Consider the following 17,770-nt stretch of genomic DNA (forward strand, 5'->3'; position numbering starts at 1 on the left):
TAGTGTAGTGGGAGATGAGGGTGAAGAGGCAGAGAAGACAAAGACCAGATCAGGCAAGGGCATATGAAGGACTTGGGATTTAAGCCTAAGTGGGCATCATCTGAATTCTATGTAATGGACTGGAGGCGATAATGGCAAAAGCAAACAGATCAGTAAGCAGAATATTGTGAAAATTTAGGAGAATGACAATGGTGGTTAAGATTAGGGCAGAATCCATGTGCAGATGGGTGAATTAAAAAAAAAAAAAAAAGGATAGGTGGCAGTGGTCTAGTGGATGGACTCATGCTATACTTCAAAAATAATTTTTGGCTGGCTATGTGGCTCACACCTGTAATCTCAGCACTTTGGAAGACTGAGGCGGGAGAATCACTTGAGGTCTGGAGTTCAACACCAGCCTGGGAAACACTACAAGACCTCATCTGTACAAAAAACTTAAAAAAATTAGCTGGGCATGGTGGTGCATACCTGTAGTCCCAGACACTAGGGAGGCTGAGGTGGGAGGATCTCTTCAACCCAGGGGTTCAAAGCTGCAGTGAGCTTTGATTATGCCACTGCACTCCAGCCTGGGCAACAGAATGAGGCTTGTCTCAAAAAAAAACTCAGCGGTACTTAGCAATGGATTAAATGTAGGTTAAGGGAAAGTGAGGTGTCAAAGAAGATTCCCACATCTGTGGCATGAACAGTTACTGAAACCGGAATAAGTGATTTTGACAGGAGTGAAGAGATCAAAGGTTCAAATTTAGAGATCTGAGATTACCCAAAGGGAACGTGTAATGGGCATTGGTTCTGAAACTTACAGGACACATGTGGGGCTGAACATACAAACTGGTTATGCTAAAAGCACGGTGATATTCAGCTACGACTCTGGGTAAGATGGCCTTCCAAGAGAGTGACAAGAGGGGAGGGCCCCAGAACACCATTCGTCTAAAAACTCTAATAAAGGCATTAACACCACATACATTGATGTGGTATTCACTCATAAAATAATAAAATATAAATAATTTTTAAAAATCAGCTCCAGTATTTATTTGCTGTGTGATTTTGGGGAATTACTTAAGATATCCAGGTCTCCGTTTCCTTCGCCACAAAATAGAGATATTACTAACTCCTTTGAGTTAGTAATATTACATCTCAGTAAACATTTCAACAAATAAATTATTAATAACTGAGCACTTCTCCTTTGTCTCATATTAACTGTTTCTATAATCACATAGCAAAATATTAATCTTATTTTTCAACAATTTTTTTTTTTTTTGAGACAGAGTTTCGCTCTTGTTGCCCAGGCTGGAGTGCAATGGCGTGATCTCGGCTCACCGCAACCTCCACCTCCTGGGTTCAAGCAATTCTCCTGCCTCAGCATCCCGAGTAGCTGGGATTACAGGCATGCGCCATCATGCCCGGCTAATTTTTGTATTACTAGTAGAGACGAAGTTTCTCCATGTTGGTCAGGCTGGTCTCAAACTTCCAACCTCAGGTGATCCTCCCGCCTCTGCCTCCCAAAGTGCTGGGATTATAGGCGTGAGCCACCACGCCCAGCCTTTTTTTTTTGAGACAAAGTCTTGCTCTCTTGCCCAGGCTGGACTGCAGTGGTGCAACCTCTGCTCACTGCAACCTTCACCTCATGGGTTCAAACGATTCTCCTGCTTCAGCCTCGGAGTAGCTGGGACTACAGGTACGCACCACCATGCCCAACTAATTTTTCTATTTTCAGTAGAGACAGGGTTTCGCCATGTTGGCCAGGTTGGTCTTGAACTCCTGACCTCAGGCGATCCGTCCACCTCGGCCTCCCAAAGTGCTGGGATTACAGGTGTGAGCCACCGTGCCCGGCTGCAATCATTCTTAAAATTATATAACGTCTAACGATAAAACGTATTTTTTAATTCCTAAATGATTCATCGGAATTTTTACATTAAATTAAAAATATCTTGCAACGTGAAGAAAATGAGGAGATGCACATATTTGACATGCAGCATAATCAAAATTTTTAAATCATGCTGCCATTTAAAAGCTATTGAATAGTCAGACAAAATAGGCATCTAAATAAATTTACTTCCCCTTGCTATATACACAGACTGGTACCATTTCTTTACAGGAAAATAACATTAAGGCAGAATTACTCAAATATAAATAATTTCTTTTTTAAGTAAAAGATTTTAAGGCTTCTCAAACAGCAAGACAACTGAACCAACAGTGCAATTGGAACTTTAAAAAAAAAAAAAAACCAGGAAAAGGCTGAAGTCAGCTGAAAAAACAGACTAAAGTCATTCTTTCCTCTTCCCGTTAAGCCCCCCACCCTTGATTTTCACTTTCTAGTAGAGAAGTTTGGGAATTTCCAACAAGCTGGCCAGCAGCCAATTCCATAAAATAGTAAGGAGAAAACTTCCCTTTCCAGGGGTCCCTCCCCCCAGGCAGCTCCAGGCGCCGGGTCTGACAAGCTTTCTGAGAAGGAATAGACTCACTGCAGACTTCCTGGCTCCAAGGCCATTGTTCGCATGGCTGCTCTGCTCCTGATCCAGGGCCTGGATTAGCATAAGAATATCATCTTTTCCCTTAACAAGCAACTCATCCATTCCTTCCCAATCTCTACACTCCTCCCCATCAATTCTTAGAAGAATACACACTTGTACAACCGAAGCAACATCACTCGCAGTTATTTACATCAGTGTAGAAAACAATATCCCCCAAATCTAAACATAAACCCTGAAGAAAATAACTTGCTTAAAGAGTTGTCTGAGTGCATCTGAGGTAATACACAGAAATCTTACTGAAATGCCTGCCTTGGCATCCACGCTGTCAGATCTTGCTATGGGTAAGATATTCATAACAGGGTCTTTTAGAAAGTTTTATAATAATGCCCGTGGGCCAGGACCAAAGAAAGCCAACCATGCAACTTAAGTGATGACCTAAAACAGGGATAGGGAAGTTCCGCTGTATAACACTTCCACCGTCATGTCTCCATCACTTTGAGGTTACCAATTTCATTGCCACCCCTGATATGACTTTCCAACTCCACCTTTCCCCCATGCTCAATTATTAATTAATAATCAAAACAAGCCCATATTTAACCTTCATATTTCTGTTCAACTGTCCCTGCCCAATCAAATCCTTCACTTTTCTTCTGTGCCAAGATAGTTTCCCCAACACAAGTATAAACTCTTCCAGGACCAGAGAATCAAGACAATCTAGTATAGCATTATATATAGTTGATGTTAGTTGATGCATTTGTGTGTTTTATATCCTTCACCAGGACCTCAATATTAGATGCAAAAGAAATGTTTCCAGGTTTCTGAAACATTCTTCAAATAGATAATCTGTTTTCAAAACATCATTCAACCTTGTACTACAAAAAACATCATTCAACCTGGTACTACAAATTCCCTAATCTAGTTTCTCCAAAGTTTTTTGTTTGTATAACTGTATTAAACAACAACAAAAATCTTACAATTACAACTAGATTGAACTATACAGCAATCTTTGGCATATCTGTACTTTGAAGAGATTCGTAATGTTTGTCAGCTGTTTATTTAAGAGGCCTAGGTGTTACTCTTCTGTTTCTCCTCTAGAACACGCACACATGACTAAAAACAGGTGAAGTGAATCAGTTATTACAGAACTGTCTGGAAGGGGAGAGGGTTTGGTCACCCCATAGGCATACTGTGGGTACAAGTTGAGTACTCCTTATCAGAAATGCTTGGGACCAGAAGCGTTTTGGATTTTTGATTTTTTAAATTTGTAATATTTGCACTATCTATACTTACTGGTTCAGCAACTCGAATCCAAAACTGTGAAATCCAGAACACCCCAATGAGCATTTCCTTTGAGTGTCATGTCGACACTCAAAAAGCTTCACGTTTTATAGCATTTCAGATTTCAGATTTTTGGATTAGGAATGCTCAACCTGTACTGGTACATTGAATAGGGAGAAAAGAGTTTAATGTGGTGGTAAAGAGTTCAGAGTCTAGCATAAAACAGATGATCAAGGTCTTTTGTGCAGATTAAATCAGAGAAACTCAGGTATGTGGTGGTATTTAATGGTACCTGTTTAGCATCCTATCATCACTGTGATTTTTATAACTTACAAATTAGTTTTACATGCATTATCCCATCTCTTTGATCCTTACAGTAAGTAAAATCATTCCTACTTACAGAGAAAGGATAGGTTCAGGGAGATAAATAACTTGCTGAATTCCATGTAGCTAGTATATATGACAAACTAACACCCAGGTTTTCTAATCCAAAGTGCAGCGTTTTGTCGGGTATACCATGAGCACATATGTTAAATGAGAAAGTCGAAGTTATTTTTTATTGAACTCTGTAAGATCTCTTTTCATCTTCATAACTCTGCAAAAAAAAAAAAAAAAAGGTGAAGCGCAGTTAAGAAACTTGCCCAAGTTGGCCAGGCATGGTGGCTCATGAGGTCAGGCACTGGAGAGCAGCCTGGCCAACATAGTGAAAACCCTGTCTCTACTAAAAATACAAAGAATTAGCCAGGCGTGGTGGTGGGCGCCTGTAAACCCAGCTACTCGGGAGGCTGAGGCAGGAGAATCGCTTGAACCCGAGAGGTAGAAATTGCGGTGAGTCGAGATCGCACCACTGCACTCCAGCTCAGGTGACAGTGCGAGACTCTGTCTCAAAAAAAAAAAAGAAAGAAAGAAAGAAAAAGAAAGAAACTTGCCCAAATTAACACAACCAGTAAGTGGCAGGTTTGCTGCTGACAAAGCCCAAATTCCACTTGTTACTGCATGTTAAGGCGCTGGCAGGAAAGTAATGAGATTAAAAAACAGAAAGTACTGTGTCCCTTTTTACACTATTGCTTTTCAGCCAAAAAAAAAAAAAGGCCCCTCTTCTATCTATAGACTCTGCTTTCTGACGCTGGAGCTGGGATGCTGCTGACAATATGTCCTTCACCAGCTGGCTCCTGGAGAGGCTCTGCCAACTGGGGAACTAGAGAAAGCTGGAAGAGGGGAGAAGGGACTTTCTTTTCCCCGATTTGGTTCGCTGTTCCTGTCAATTACCTGAATGCCACTGGCATTCAACTGGCAGCAGCAATGTACACTCTCTGCTTCCTTCCACACTCCCAGAATCAACCCCATGGAATCCTTTTAGGCCCAGTGGTGCCTACTCCTCAGGGTCTCAGTCCCAGCTCCTCAAGAACCCCACTTTGCACTCCCCTCAGGCATCAGCAGTGGCTGGGTTACCACCCCCTCCTAAGAGGATCTAAAAAATGCAGGTGACTTTTTGGTTGGAATAATGTCTAGGATATGACAGGACATACAGTTTGACCAGGGACCAGGATAGAAAACACAATGTGCAGGGACAATCCTTCAAAATAAAGAACTGTCTTAACCAAATGCTAACAGTACTCTCCTTGTTGAGAAACACTGGTTCTTGTTTTGTGGGGGCAGGATAAGGTAATTTTTCTTCATCAACTGCTTGGTCAATTTGTAGAGAAACACTAATTCTGGCCTAGTATACATAACTATCATACTTATTATTATCTAATAATATAACCATTATTATCTAATGGTTTCTTTGTAGTTCCAGCTGGTCAAGTGGCAACAATATTAAATCTCTAAGAAGAAAAATTATCTTGATCAAACTAATGTCCGAATACAACTTTACTTTTTCCCTTCCCACCTGACCGCTTTAAAGAGGAATTGTTTTTGCTGTGTTAACCATGGTGCTTGTACAATGCAAAAGCAATTTTTAAAAATCAATCATTTATTTCCACTTATGTATCTATTTAAATTTTTTTTTTTAATTCAGGATGCAAAGATTTCCCCTAAGATCTCAGGAGTAGAGGCTCCTACGCTAGGCATATTCTATCTTCCACACCACAAAAAGTTCAGGGGTGAGCTGGTCTAACAGTCTCAGGACTTTCACAGGCCCTGCAGTGACAAAGTCACTCTTCTCAGACTCAATATGAATAAGGCAGTCCCAGAAACTGCTGGCAGCTATGTTGGGCCCAGAAGGAGAACCAGAAGGCAGAGCCAGGAGACTGAAAGAAGCCAGATCCCGGGAGACATCGATGAGCTGCTCAAGCAATCTTGTCTGAAGCCTGAATTACTTTGGGACTCTTCAGTTAACAGCCAATAAATTCCATTTTTAAGGTCAGAGACAGTTAATTTTTCTGTTACAACCAAAAATAATCCAGCTAATATAGCTAATATGAGGATTAAAGAGAAAGGCACACTTGAGTATTCTGGGTCAGATTAGCATAAAATTAGCAATTCTGAATAAAGGCAAATAAATGTCTCATCAGAAAAGACACTTGCTAACATCTTAAAAGAAGACACAGGCTGCTATAAGGGCTATTTTTAAGACAACTCGGGCCTGCACAGTGGCTCTCGCCTGTAATCCCAGCACTTTGGGAATCTGAGGCAGGCAGATCACTTGAGGCAGGGAGTTCGAGACCAGCCTGGCCAACACGGTGAAACCCCACCTCCACTAAAAATACAGAAATTAGCTGGGCATGGTGGTGGGTGCCTGTAATCCCAGCTACCTGAGGCCAAGGCAGGAGAATTGCTTGAACCTGGGAGGTGGAGGTTGCAGTAAGCTGAGATTGTGCCACTGCATTCCAGCCTGGGCAACAGAGCGAGACTCTGTCTCAAAGGAAAAAAAAAAAAAATTCAGCTCAAATAGTATAAAAATTGACTTAACAATGTTACCAGCAACTATACAATTTGTCACTTATCTTTCCTTGCCTCTTCCCTCCCAAATTTGCTAGATCCTATGTCTTTCCCACCTCCGTTAACAGCCTCTTTACTTGGTGTAAAATCTTAAAAGTCCCAGGTCTAAAATCTTTTTTTATTTTTATTTTTAGAATATCACTACATAGATATAACCAGGCCTAAAATCTCAAGTCATTCTTGACAAATTCCTCTTTCCTTCTCGCATTCCATTTCCTATCTGTCATCAAATCCACTGGTTCTACCTGCAGAATCTATCCAGAACCCATCCCCACACCTAGCACTCCTCTTCTTTCTGGCTGTTTCTTTCTCTTTAGCATTTGTCATACTATATAATTTGATATAATTTACTCTGTATTTTATTGCCTGCCACCTGCTCCAGAATATATGCTCCATGAGGCCAGGAGGGTTAGTCTGTTTCACTCACTTTATATTTTTAGCACCCAGAACAGTGCTTAGCACATAGTCAATACTAAATAAATATTTGTTGAGAGAATGACTGAATAGAGCAGAAGGAATTAAAATGTTATGCCAATTCCTTTTACTTTTATATACAAACTAGACTTTCCCAAAAGAGCAGTACAGTGGATAAACTATCCCATTTCCTTATCTCAACACAATTGAAATGATATAAAAACCACACCACTTCCTTTTGCTCACTTCCATCCCTGACTTGTGTCAAGATCCGGAGAAGAGAAAGTTTCCACTGTTTTCATGGATATCCTCAAGTTTGAGATATAAATTAAAAGGGCTTAAGAAAGGCTTGTAAAAGTAAACACCACGTCCCCAAATCTAAAATGTTGCTTAAGGCAAACAATGGCTTGGGTTATGCTTTTACAGTACCACATGTTATACCAAGTTAAATAATTATGGAAACAATTACAGACAAAAAGAAAATGCAGTCTTTCTTTGGTACAAACAATGTGGTCTGACAAAGGGAACTTCAAAGCATGATCTAAATTCAACTGCAAACTTTCAGTATGTAAACACCACACTGAAGGTTCAAAGGTAGTATGTGTATGTAAAATTTAAGTCTCTAACTGCCCTGAATAAGGGCAGAAGGTGTTAAAATAGATTTTAACAATTCTTCCTTGACAAGCATGACCAAAAAAGGATAGCATAGAAAACTAAAATCTTACAAACCCGTAGGTTTAAGAAAGAACTCCCTCAAGATGACAGATTCCTGCTATATGCACGTGAAGTTCATGAACTTGGGAACCTAGGAAGAGTTTCTCTCCTTGGGAACGAAATATCTGTACTTCATTTTCTTTATTCTGCGTTAGAACATCTTTTCAGGTTGAAACGTACTGGTTTAGGATGTTGTAAGAAGTTCTAGGCCGGGTGTAGTGGCTCATGCCTGTAATCCCAACATGCTGGGAGGCCGAGGCAGGCAGATCATGAGGTCAGGAGATCGAGAATCCTGGCTAACATAGTGAAACCCCGTCTCTACTAAAAATACAAAAAATTAGCCGGGCGAGGTGGCAGGCACCTGTAGTCCCAGATACTCGGGAGGCTGAGGCAGGAGAATGGCATGAACTCAGGAGGCGGAGCTTGCAGTGAGCTGAGATGGTGCCATTGCACTCCAGCCTGGGCGACAGAGCAAGACTCTGCCTCAAAAAAAAAAAAAAAAAAAAGTAGTTCTATGGCATGAGATGGATTTGACATTTACTTGCCCTTGCTTTCCTTTTAGCATCTTTTTTTTTTTTTTTTGGATATGGAGTCTCACTCTGTTGCCCAGGCTGTAGTGCAATGGCACAATCTCGGCTCACTGCAATCTCTGCCTCCCAGATTCAAGCAATTCTCCTGCCTCAGCCTCCTAAGTAGCTGGGACTACAGGTGCATGCCACCACATTTGGCTTATTTTTGTATTTTTAGTAGAGACAGGGTTTCACCATGTTGGCCAGGCTGGTTTCGAACTCTTGATCTCAGGTGATCCACCAGCCTCAGCCTCCCAAAGTGTTGGAATTACAGGCGTGAGCCATGGCGCCCGGCCCCATTTAGCATCTTTCTTTAAGCCCCGGTACCTTTCTGATTTTTTCCTGGAATTTCTAGTTTAAACACACATCAACTTGCCTTTCATTTCAAAGAAAGGATTGTAAGTGACATAACAGCATTGCCTTATATATTGTTAAACTTTCAATAGATATATAAAAACTTTACTGTTTTTATATGTATAATGCTTTAATTTTGTTCACATAACACTGTGAAGTATTTCCATGATGGATACTTGTAGTTCTTCTTAATTCATTTTCATTGTTATCTAGTGTTTTATCCTGTGAATACCTTATGGCCATATTTGCCCATTCTCTTGTTGATGAACATTTTCTTCTTAAAGATGAGGTCTTGCCATGCTGGTCTAGGCTGGAGTGCAGGAGCTATTCACAGGTGCAATCAGATTGCACTGCCTCAGTCTCCCAAGTAGTCCCAACTACAGGTGCACACCACGGTGCACAACCATGTTGATGGATATTTTAGATTATTTCCAATTTAGTATAAGCAATGCAGCAATAAATAAACTTGAAGAGATGCTTTTGTTGTTGTTTGGGCAGATAAAACTGTAGGTTAGATTTGCAGAAGTGGGATTCTAGGTCTAACAGCAGTTTTGGTTTTTTTGAACAATACAGGTTGGAACCACATGGGTCAACTTATAAGCAAATTCTTTTGTTTGTTTGTTTGTTTTTTTGAGATGAGTCTCACTCTGTCGTCCAGGCTGGAGTGCAGTGGTGCAATCTTGGCTCATCTCAACCTCCGCCTCCTGGGTTCAAGATATTTTCCTGCCTCAGCTTCCCAAGTAGCTAGGACTACAGGTGCATGCCAGCAAGTCTGGTTAATTTTTATATTTTTAGTAGAGACGGGATTGGCCAGGCTGGTCTCGAACTCCTGACCTCAGGTGATCCACCTGCCTCAGCCTCCCAAAGTGCTGAGATTACAGGCATGAGCCACCGCTCCCGGCCTCTTCTTTTCAATAAGTATAACAATGTCTTCATAATGCAAGCAAACATGGGCTGAAAATACAGTATTTAGCTGGGCACTGGTGGCTCACACCTGTAACCCCAGCACTCTGAGAGGCCAAGGCAGGAGGATCACTTGAGCCCAGGAGTTTGAGACCAGCCTGAGCAACGTAGCAAGACCCCATCTCTATATTTAAAAAAATAATAATAAAAGAAAATAGATGATTCACTTTGTCTTTGGTGCCTTTGTCTTACATTTAAGTCTTTAATCCATTTAGAGCTTATTTTTGTATATGGTGAAAGACAGGGGTGCAGTTTCACTCTGCATATGTATATCCAGTTTTCCCAGCACTATTTATTGAAGACTGTCTTTTTCCCAAAGCATGTTCTTGGCACCTTTGCCAGCTGGCTATAAATATGTGGATTTATTTCTAGGTTCTCTATTCTGTTCAATTGGTCTATTGTCTGGTTTTATGCTAGTACCATGCTGTTTGATTACTAGAGCTTTGCAGTATATCTTGAAGTCTGGTAGTGTGATGCCTCTAGCTTTGTCCTTTTGGCTCAGAACTGCTTTGGCATTTGCAGTCTTTTGTGGTCCCATATTAATTTTAGGATTGTTTTTTCTATTTCTGTGAAGACTGTCACTGGTATTTTGATAGGGACTGCATTGAATCTATAGCTTGCTCTTCGTAGTATGGTCATTTTCACAGTATTAATTCTTCAAATCCTTGAAAATGGATGTCTTTCCATTTTTTGTGTCTGCTTCAATTTCCTTCATCAGTGTTTTATGGTTTTCCTTGTAGAGATTTTTCAACTCCTTGGTCAAATGTATTTCATTTTTTGGTAGCTTTTGTATATGGATTACTCTCTTCTTTTTCTGCTAGTTCATTATTGATGTATAGAAACACTACTAATTTTTGTATATTGATTTTGTATTCTGCAACCTTACTAAATTCATTTATCAGTTCTAAGAGTTTTATGGTGAAGCTTTTAGGGTCTTCTACATATATGAGCGTGGCGATTTGACTTCCTCCTTTCCAATTTAGATGCCCTTTATTTCTTTCTCTTGCCTAATTGCTCTAGCGAGGACTTCCAGTCTTCATGTTTCATTATATCATTTTGCAATTCCAAATGTAAAACACTGATATAAGCACAATTTTAAAATACTGAAGAACAAAAGAATACGTTTAACAAATAGAAAGATAAATCATATTAGGTACAGAAAGCCTAAATATTAGGTATGTCAACTGTTCCTAAATTATAAATTTAATGAAAGTCTTTATCACATTAAGGAAGTTCCCTTCTTAGTTTGCTGAGAGGTTTCATCATGGAGTTAAATTTCATCAAGTGCTTTTGCTTCATCTAGTGATATGATCACAGAGTTTTTCTCCTTCAACGTACAAATGAATAAATTAATACTAATTCATATTAAGAACTTTCTTGAATAAACCATCGGTGGTGGTTCTTCTTTTTTTTTTCTTTTTTTCTGAGACAGAGTCTCGCTCTGTCGCCCAGGCTGGAGTGCAGTGGCCGGATCTCAGCTCACTGCAAGCTCCGCCTCCCAGGTTTACGCCATTCTCCTGCCTCAGCCTCCCAAGTAGCTGGGACTACAGGTGCCTGCCACCTCACCCGGCTAGTTTTTTGTCTTTTTAGTAGAGATGGGGTTTCACCGTGTTAGCCGGGATGGTCTCGATCTACTGACCTCGTGATCCACCTGTCTCGGCCTCCCAAAGCGCTGGGATTACAGGCTTGAGCCACCGCGCCCAGCCTGTGGTGGTTTATAAACATGTCCACAAATTCCTTCATACTCTTCTTTTTAAGAGGTGGAAACTAATTCCTTTGAGTATGGGTTAAACTGAGTGACTTCCTTCTAACAAACAGGATAAAGAAATACCACAGGCTCCTGCCTGTAGTAACAGCACTTTGGGAGGAATAGGCAGGAGGACTGCTTGAGACCAAGAGTTTGAGACCAGCCTGGTCAACATAGCAAGACCCCATCTCAATTTAACTCATCTCAATTTAATTAAAAAAAGAAAAGAAAAGAAAAGAAAAAGTAATGACTAGGTCCTTAAAAGGCACTGCAGCTTTCTCCTTGCTTTTTCTGGATCACTAGTTCTGGAGAAAGCCAGCTGTCACAGTGTGAGGACACTCAAGGAGCCTATGAGTAGGCCCATGGGGTGAAGAACTGAGGCCTCCTGCCAAACGCCATGTGAGTGTGCCACCTTGGAAGTGTACTCTCCCTGAGTCAGGCTTTCAGATGACTGTAGCCCCGGCTGACTTCCTGACTGCAACCTTGTGAGACATAAAGATTAGAACCACATCCAGCTAGGCTACTCCTGAATTCTTGTAAGTTAAGGTTTCACGTCATTAAGTTTTTGGATAAACTGTTATGAAGCAATGATAATTAACATGCTATTCTTAGATTCCTGAGATAATTTCAATTTGTCATTATTGTATAATAAATAATGTATTCAGTCTTTGACCCTAGTTCTTGGGAGAGAGCCTCTTAATTCATGGAATTTCCTTGGTAGGAGGAGTGCCTTTGTTACTCACGAGCCTCACGGATCATTCCTGAGATTATGCTAACAAGATGACTCAGAAAGGGGTCTGCTCACCAGAAAGGCCACCATGTGTAGAAGGATGGCGTTTGAGCCAGCTAAGCCTCTAAGGAAGAAAGGAGAGAACACTGAAGGTTTGAGTTCAATCACATGGCAAATTATTCCATTACACCTACATATAAAATCTCCATACACCATGGCTCAGGTAGGCCTCCTGATTGGTGAGCATACTGATGTGTCAAGAGGGTGACACACCATGATTCCAGGAGAAGAGAGCACAGAAGCTCCGTGTTAGGAACCCTCCCAGTTCCCTGTATCTCATTTGGCTGGTCCTGATCTGTATTCTTCATAATTAAAGTGTAACTTAAGTATACCGCTTTCCCAAGTTCAGTCAGTCACTTTATAAATTATCAAACTTGAGGGGATTCATGGGAACCCCCAGATTTGCAGCCAGTTCATTGGAAGCACAGGTGGTCTAGGGACCACCAAACTTTTACTGGTACTTGCAGCAAGGGCAGTCTCGTTGGGAACTGCGCCCTTAAACCTGTGGAGTCTCAGGCAGACTGTGGAGTCTCAGTCAGAACTGTATTACAGTCAGCATTGTAGACATGAGATATATACATATAAAATATTTAAACATACTACTGGACTTGTTTTGCTTCTATCTTGTTAGATTTTACATAAGCAAGATTGGCCAATAATTTATTTCATATTAGCCACGCTTGGTTTTGGTATCAAGGTTATACTAGTCACAATAAACTGTGGAACTTTCCTTAATTTGCTATTCTCTGGAACAGCGTGTGTAAATGTGGACATACCTACGACCTGGATAGCTGAAAAGAATTCACTCTTAAGATAATCTGGGCCAGGTAGGGAGATGGGGCCTTGGGGAGAGACTCTGGAGCTGGTCCCGACCCGCAGACTACTCTCCCCTGTGGCTGACTGTGCTGGGCTGCGCAAGGCCAGGGCTCCCACCGTTCTCGAAATGCCACAGGTACTAAACAGACAAGTACTTTGAAAGAAGAAGATGCTTCTAAAAGAGGAAGTTCATTACACTTGCTCACTACAACGATGTAGTGAATGAACGTTCTATTTGTCAAACTCTGTGGTTATCCTTTATGTCACAAGAAGCTGGGAATTAAATATAAAATTTCAAAACCAGTAAAGTCTATGATATTACTGAAAGAAAGTCGTTTTGCAGCAATTTTTGTTATTAAGCATCTGAGTTTTTTGAAGCACAAATTCCCAAAACTCCAGTATGGGGAGAGGCATCCTGATTTTCAACTATTAAAGGAAGGGCAAAGTGGCCATTCTGGAAAAGAAGTACAGTTATGCAGTAAAGCCATTAAAACATCAGATATAGACAATCCTAGCCACTTTGAAAAGCAATATGAATCTAGTTCTTCTAGCACTCATAATGACAGCAGCAGTGATAATGAGCAGACTTTGTTTCCTCCATTCTACCAGGAAACAGACCAAATTCAACAAGTATTAGACCACAGCTGCACCAAAAAAGCATAATGAAAAAGACAGCTGATCTCAAAGCTAATGCCAAACACAAAGAACAGACAGTAGTGGATGTCACTGAGCAGTTAGGCAATTGCAAATTAGATACTGAGGAGAAAGCTGCTACATGTGAACTTCCTTTACAGAAAGTAAATACTCAAGAGTTCTTCAAATAGTACTTTGCCTGAAAGATTAAAGCTTCAGAAAATTCTGAAAGTAAATACAGTAGGTCAGAAATAACTCTAGTAGGAGTTATTAAGTGCGGAGTTAATAAGTTATTAATAACTTAAGGAGTTATAAAGTTATTAGTAAGAAAAGTGCGGGGCACTTTAACAGAAAATTTGCCAAATCAAACCAAGTTTCTAGGTCAGTCTCTAGTGCAGGTGTGTCCTGAAGTGGCAGAGAAACTTACTTAAAGTTTTGAAGGAGACTTTGGGTGGAAGACAGAAGAAACTTTGAGGTTTTTGTATGGTCAGAATTACGCTTCTGTGTGTCTGAAACCCGAAGCCTCTCTGGTTAAAGAACTTAGTGACACCGGGTGTAGTGGCTCATGCCTGTAATGCCAGCACTCTGGGAGGCCAAGACAGGCGGTACACCTGATGTCAGGAGTTCCAGACCAGCCTGGCCAACATGGTGAAACCCTGTCTCTACTAAAAATACAATAATTAGCTGGGTGTGGTGGCAGGTGCCTATAATCCCAGCTACTTGGGAGGCTGAGGCAGAAGAATTGCTTGAATCCAAGAGGTGGAGGTTGCAATGAGTGGAGGTCACACCACTGCACTCCAGCCTGGGTGACAGAGCGAGACTCTGTCTCCAAAAAAAAAAAAAAAAAAAAAAAAAAGAACTTAATGACATAATCTTAGACCCAGACAGTCTCATTCCCCCTGCCTGGAAGGAGTCTCAACAGTTTGGATGAGTCTTTACCTTTTAGGGGCTCAGATACAGCCATTAAACCACTGACGAGAACTTGGAAAAAGAAACTGAAAAGTTAAATCTGAAGATCAGGGAGTTTTATAGAGGATGATATGTTTTGGATAAAGAAACCACCAAATCACAAGACTCAGAAGGGATACGTCTTAAACACAATGAGCTTTTCCAGGTCGTTAATATTTGGAAAACTGACCATAGCAAATCTTGGAGCAGGAAGGATACCGAAGAGATAACTGTTAAATTTTCAAGTAGTTTCTTTAGTCATTCTGCCTTTTGGTTTACAGTCAAATCTCCACGGCTGGCATTACTATTTTACAGGTAAGTTGAAATTTGCCCCTAGTAAACTTTCATAAATGTGCAATATTTTTTCTACTGTAAAAATAGCCTAAAATGGTGGGACCAAGTTTTCCCTAATTCTTCATATAATAAATGAAGTCTCTGAAGTGGCTTTTTTTTTTTCTTAAAAAAAAAAAAAAGAAAAAGAAAAAAAGATCATCTGGGCCCAAGGTTTATCTCTAAGTGTATGAAAGTGGGTGGCTCTTTTAATTACAAATCCAATTTCTCTAACAGTTATAGAAATATCCAAGTTTTCTATTTAAGTCAATTTTTGTTGTTATAATTTTCTAGAAAATTGACATTTAAATTGTAAAATTTATTGGTATAAAGTGATTCAAGATTTTAAGACTTTCTTCTGTATCTTCCTTTTACATCCTCAGTATTATTTGTACTTTATATTTTTTCTTGATCAATCTTTCAAATAGTTTATTAGCCTTTTCATAAAAAACAACTTTCAGCTTGTTAATCCTCTTCAATGTATCTTCAAAAAAAAAATGCATCATTTCAAATCCCAGTTCTATCACACTTATTATATAGAGGCTTGGATAAGTTTCTCTTTGTGCCTAAGTTTCCTCATCTGTAAAGTGCACATAATAACAATACCCCCCTCATATGGCTTTGGGAAGATTAAATGAGATAATCTTTGTGAAGAACATGGAACAGTGCTTGGAATACAGTAAGAACTCTAGAAGTGTTAGCTTTTATCTGTATCATCTATTTTACTTCACTTGAATTTACTGCCTTGTTCTTTCCCTAACTTAGATTAGCTTATTAGTATTCAAATCTTCTTTTAAAATATGAATATTTAAGGCTTCAGGGTTTCACACAAGTTTTAGTATGTCCTAAGTTTCTTTTTTTTTTAAAATAAGGTCTTGTGCTCTGTAGCCCAGGTTGGAGAGTAATGGTGTGATCATGGCTCACTGCAGCCTCAACTTTCCAAGCTCAAGCAATCCTCCCACCTCAGCTTTCTGAGTAGGGGCTACAGGGGGACACCACAGTGCCGGGCTAATTTTTATTTTTTTTTTGTAGAGGCAGCATCTCACTATGTTGCTCAGGCTGTTATTTTCTCTATTATTTTGTTCAAGGTGTTCACTACATTGATTATTTTATATTTAATCTGTGGTATTTACCGAAGTGTGTTTTTAAATTTCCAAACGTGTATAGTTTGTTATTCATTTCCAACATCCACGCTTTCTTGCCAGAAAATATGGTTGATTTTATTTGAAATGTATAAGAACTTGCTGTCTAGCCTAGTAAACGGTCACTTTCATAAAACACTCCATGTGTGCTTGAAAGAACATTTTTTTTTTTTAAAGAGTTGTAAGAGGTATTTCAGACTTTTCTTTTTTAAAGACAAGGTCTTGCTCTGTTGCCCAGGCTGGACTGCAGTGATGTGATCACTGCTTATTGCAGCTTCCAACTCCTGGGCTCAAGCCATCCTCCCTCCTCAGCTTGCCCAGTACAGGCATCTGTCATCATGCCTCGCCCAGACTAACTTCTAAAACCAAATGACCTTGCCATTCTCTCTGCTTAAAAACCTGAAAAATATCCTCATTTCATAGGGTAAAATTAGTAACACAGGACTTTTTGTGATCTGACATCTGCTGAGGTCTCTACTACTGTCCTCCCCTCTCCTCCATACCCTTACGATGCTCCAACTCTACCAAAGTCAGTGCAGCCACTCTCCCTTCACAGGCATTCCTTCCCGGCTTCCACTCCTCTGCGCAGCCTTTGTGTCCTCGTTGTTCTTTGCCAGAGTAACTACAATGTTCTCTTCAGGACTTGATCTGTGAGTTCCCTTGTGTATGCAATCCTCAATCCCAACTCATCAGGCTGCGTGAGGAGTCCCGTTCAACTTCTAGTACACCCAGCACACACCACAGCTGCTTCGCAGATCTTGAGCAATGTTCACTCAAAAATGACTTAATGATGACTTGGTTATGTGCCATATACTGACTATCCAACGGTAAATAAAACAGACATGATTCCTCCTCTTATAAAGCTTAGTCAGCTGATTTTTTCACTTATCTTGCAGCAATGTAATTGCCACTGTCTAGCACATTTCTAAGCAAAGGAATAAAAATGTTCAATAAATAAATTTAAGCAATAAAAAATAGTAATATCTTGCTAAGGGCAATATACTTGGGGAATTAAATCAACCATAAAACTACATAATGCACTCTTAACAGTTCTTTATAAGTATACTGGCATCTAAAAATGTATCTCTAGATCTTACAGTAACAGCCAGTTACTACTGACAGTGCTAGCTCAATAACTTCGTTCCCAAAATCACCATCCTTTTGTGATTTCTAGACATCAGAGAACAGAAATTTAGATTCACATCATAAAATGGAGGACCTTAATATACTTAAAACCTCTCTTTCCAAAATATTTCTGGTTTGTTTCATACTTTGAATTAGCTTAAAACTTTCAACTATCATGAATAGTCGAGCACTAAGTTTACTGTTTTTTATATTATCACATAAGAAATCTAATAATATAAAGCTGTATTCACAATTAAGTCTTTCTCATATTGGTACTAAACAATGCACCTACTTTATGCAAAAAACATGAAAAAGAAGTTTTTATGCAAAAACTTTTCCTGAACATATAAGGGCTGTCTTTAAAAATTATGACCTCAAAAAGGAGAACTTTGGGCCAGGTGTGGTGGCTCATGCCTGCAATCCATCTCAGCACTTTGGCAGGCTGAGGTAGGAGGATCACTTGAGCTCAGGAGTTCAAGGCTGTGGTGAGCCATGATCTGCCACTGCACTCCAGCCTGGGCAACAGAGCAAGACCC

At 40.0% G+C, this 17,770-nt stretch overlaps 1 protein-coding gene and 1 pseudogene across 3 annotated transcripts in view; one reads left to right on the forward strand and one right to left on the reverse strand.

Moving 5' to 3' along the window:
• The window catches only part of BMPR1A (bone morphogenetic protein receptor type 1A), a 168,618-nt gene that overhangs the window by 56,510 nt on the left and 94,338 nt on the right, over window positions 1-17,770 (reverse strand). The gene's annotated exons all lie outside the window — the stretch shown is intronic.
• LOC112631038 overlaps window positions 13,076-17,770 on the forward strand; it is a 35,063-nt pseudogene continuing 30,368 nt past the window's right edge.

The sequence above is a fragment of the Theropithecus gelada genome, chromosome 9 (assembly GCF_003255815.1).
Source record: "Theropithecus gelada isolate Dixy chromosome 9, Tgel_1.0, whole genome shotgun sequence".
Taxonomy (NCBI): domain Eukaryota; kingdom Metazoa; phylum Chordata; class Mammalia; order Primates; family Cercopithecidae; genus Theropithecus; species Theropithecus gelada.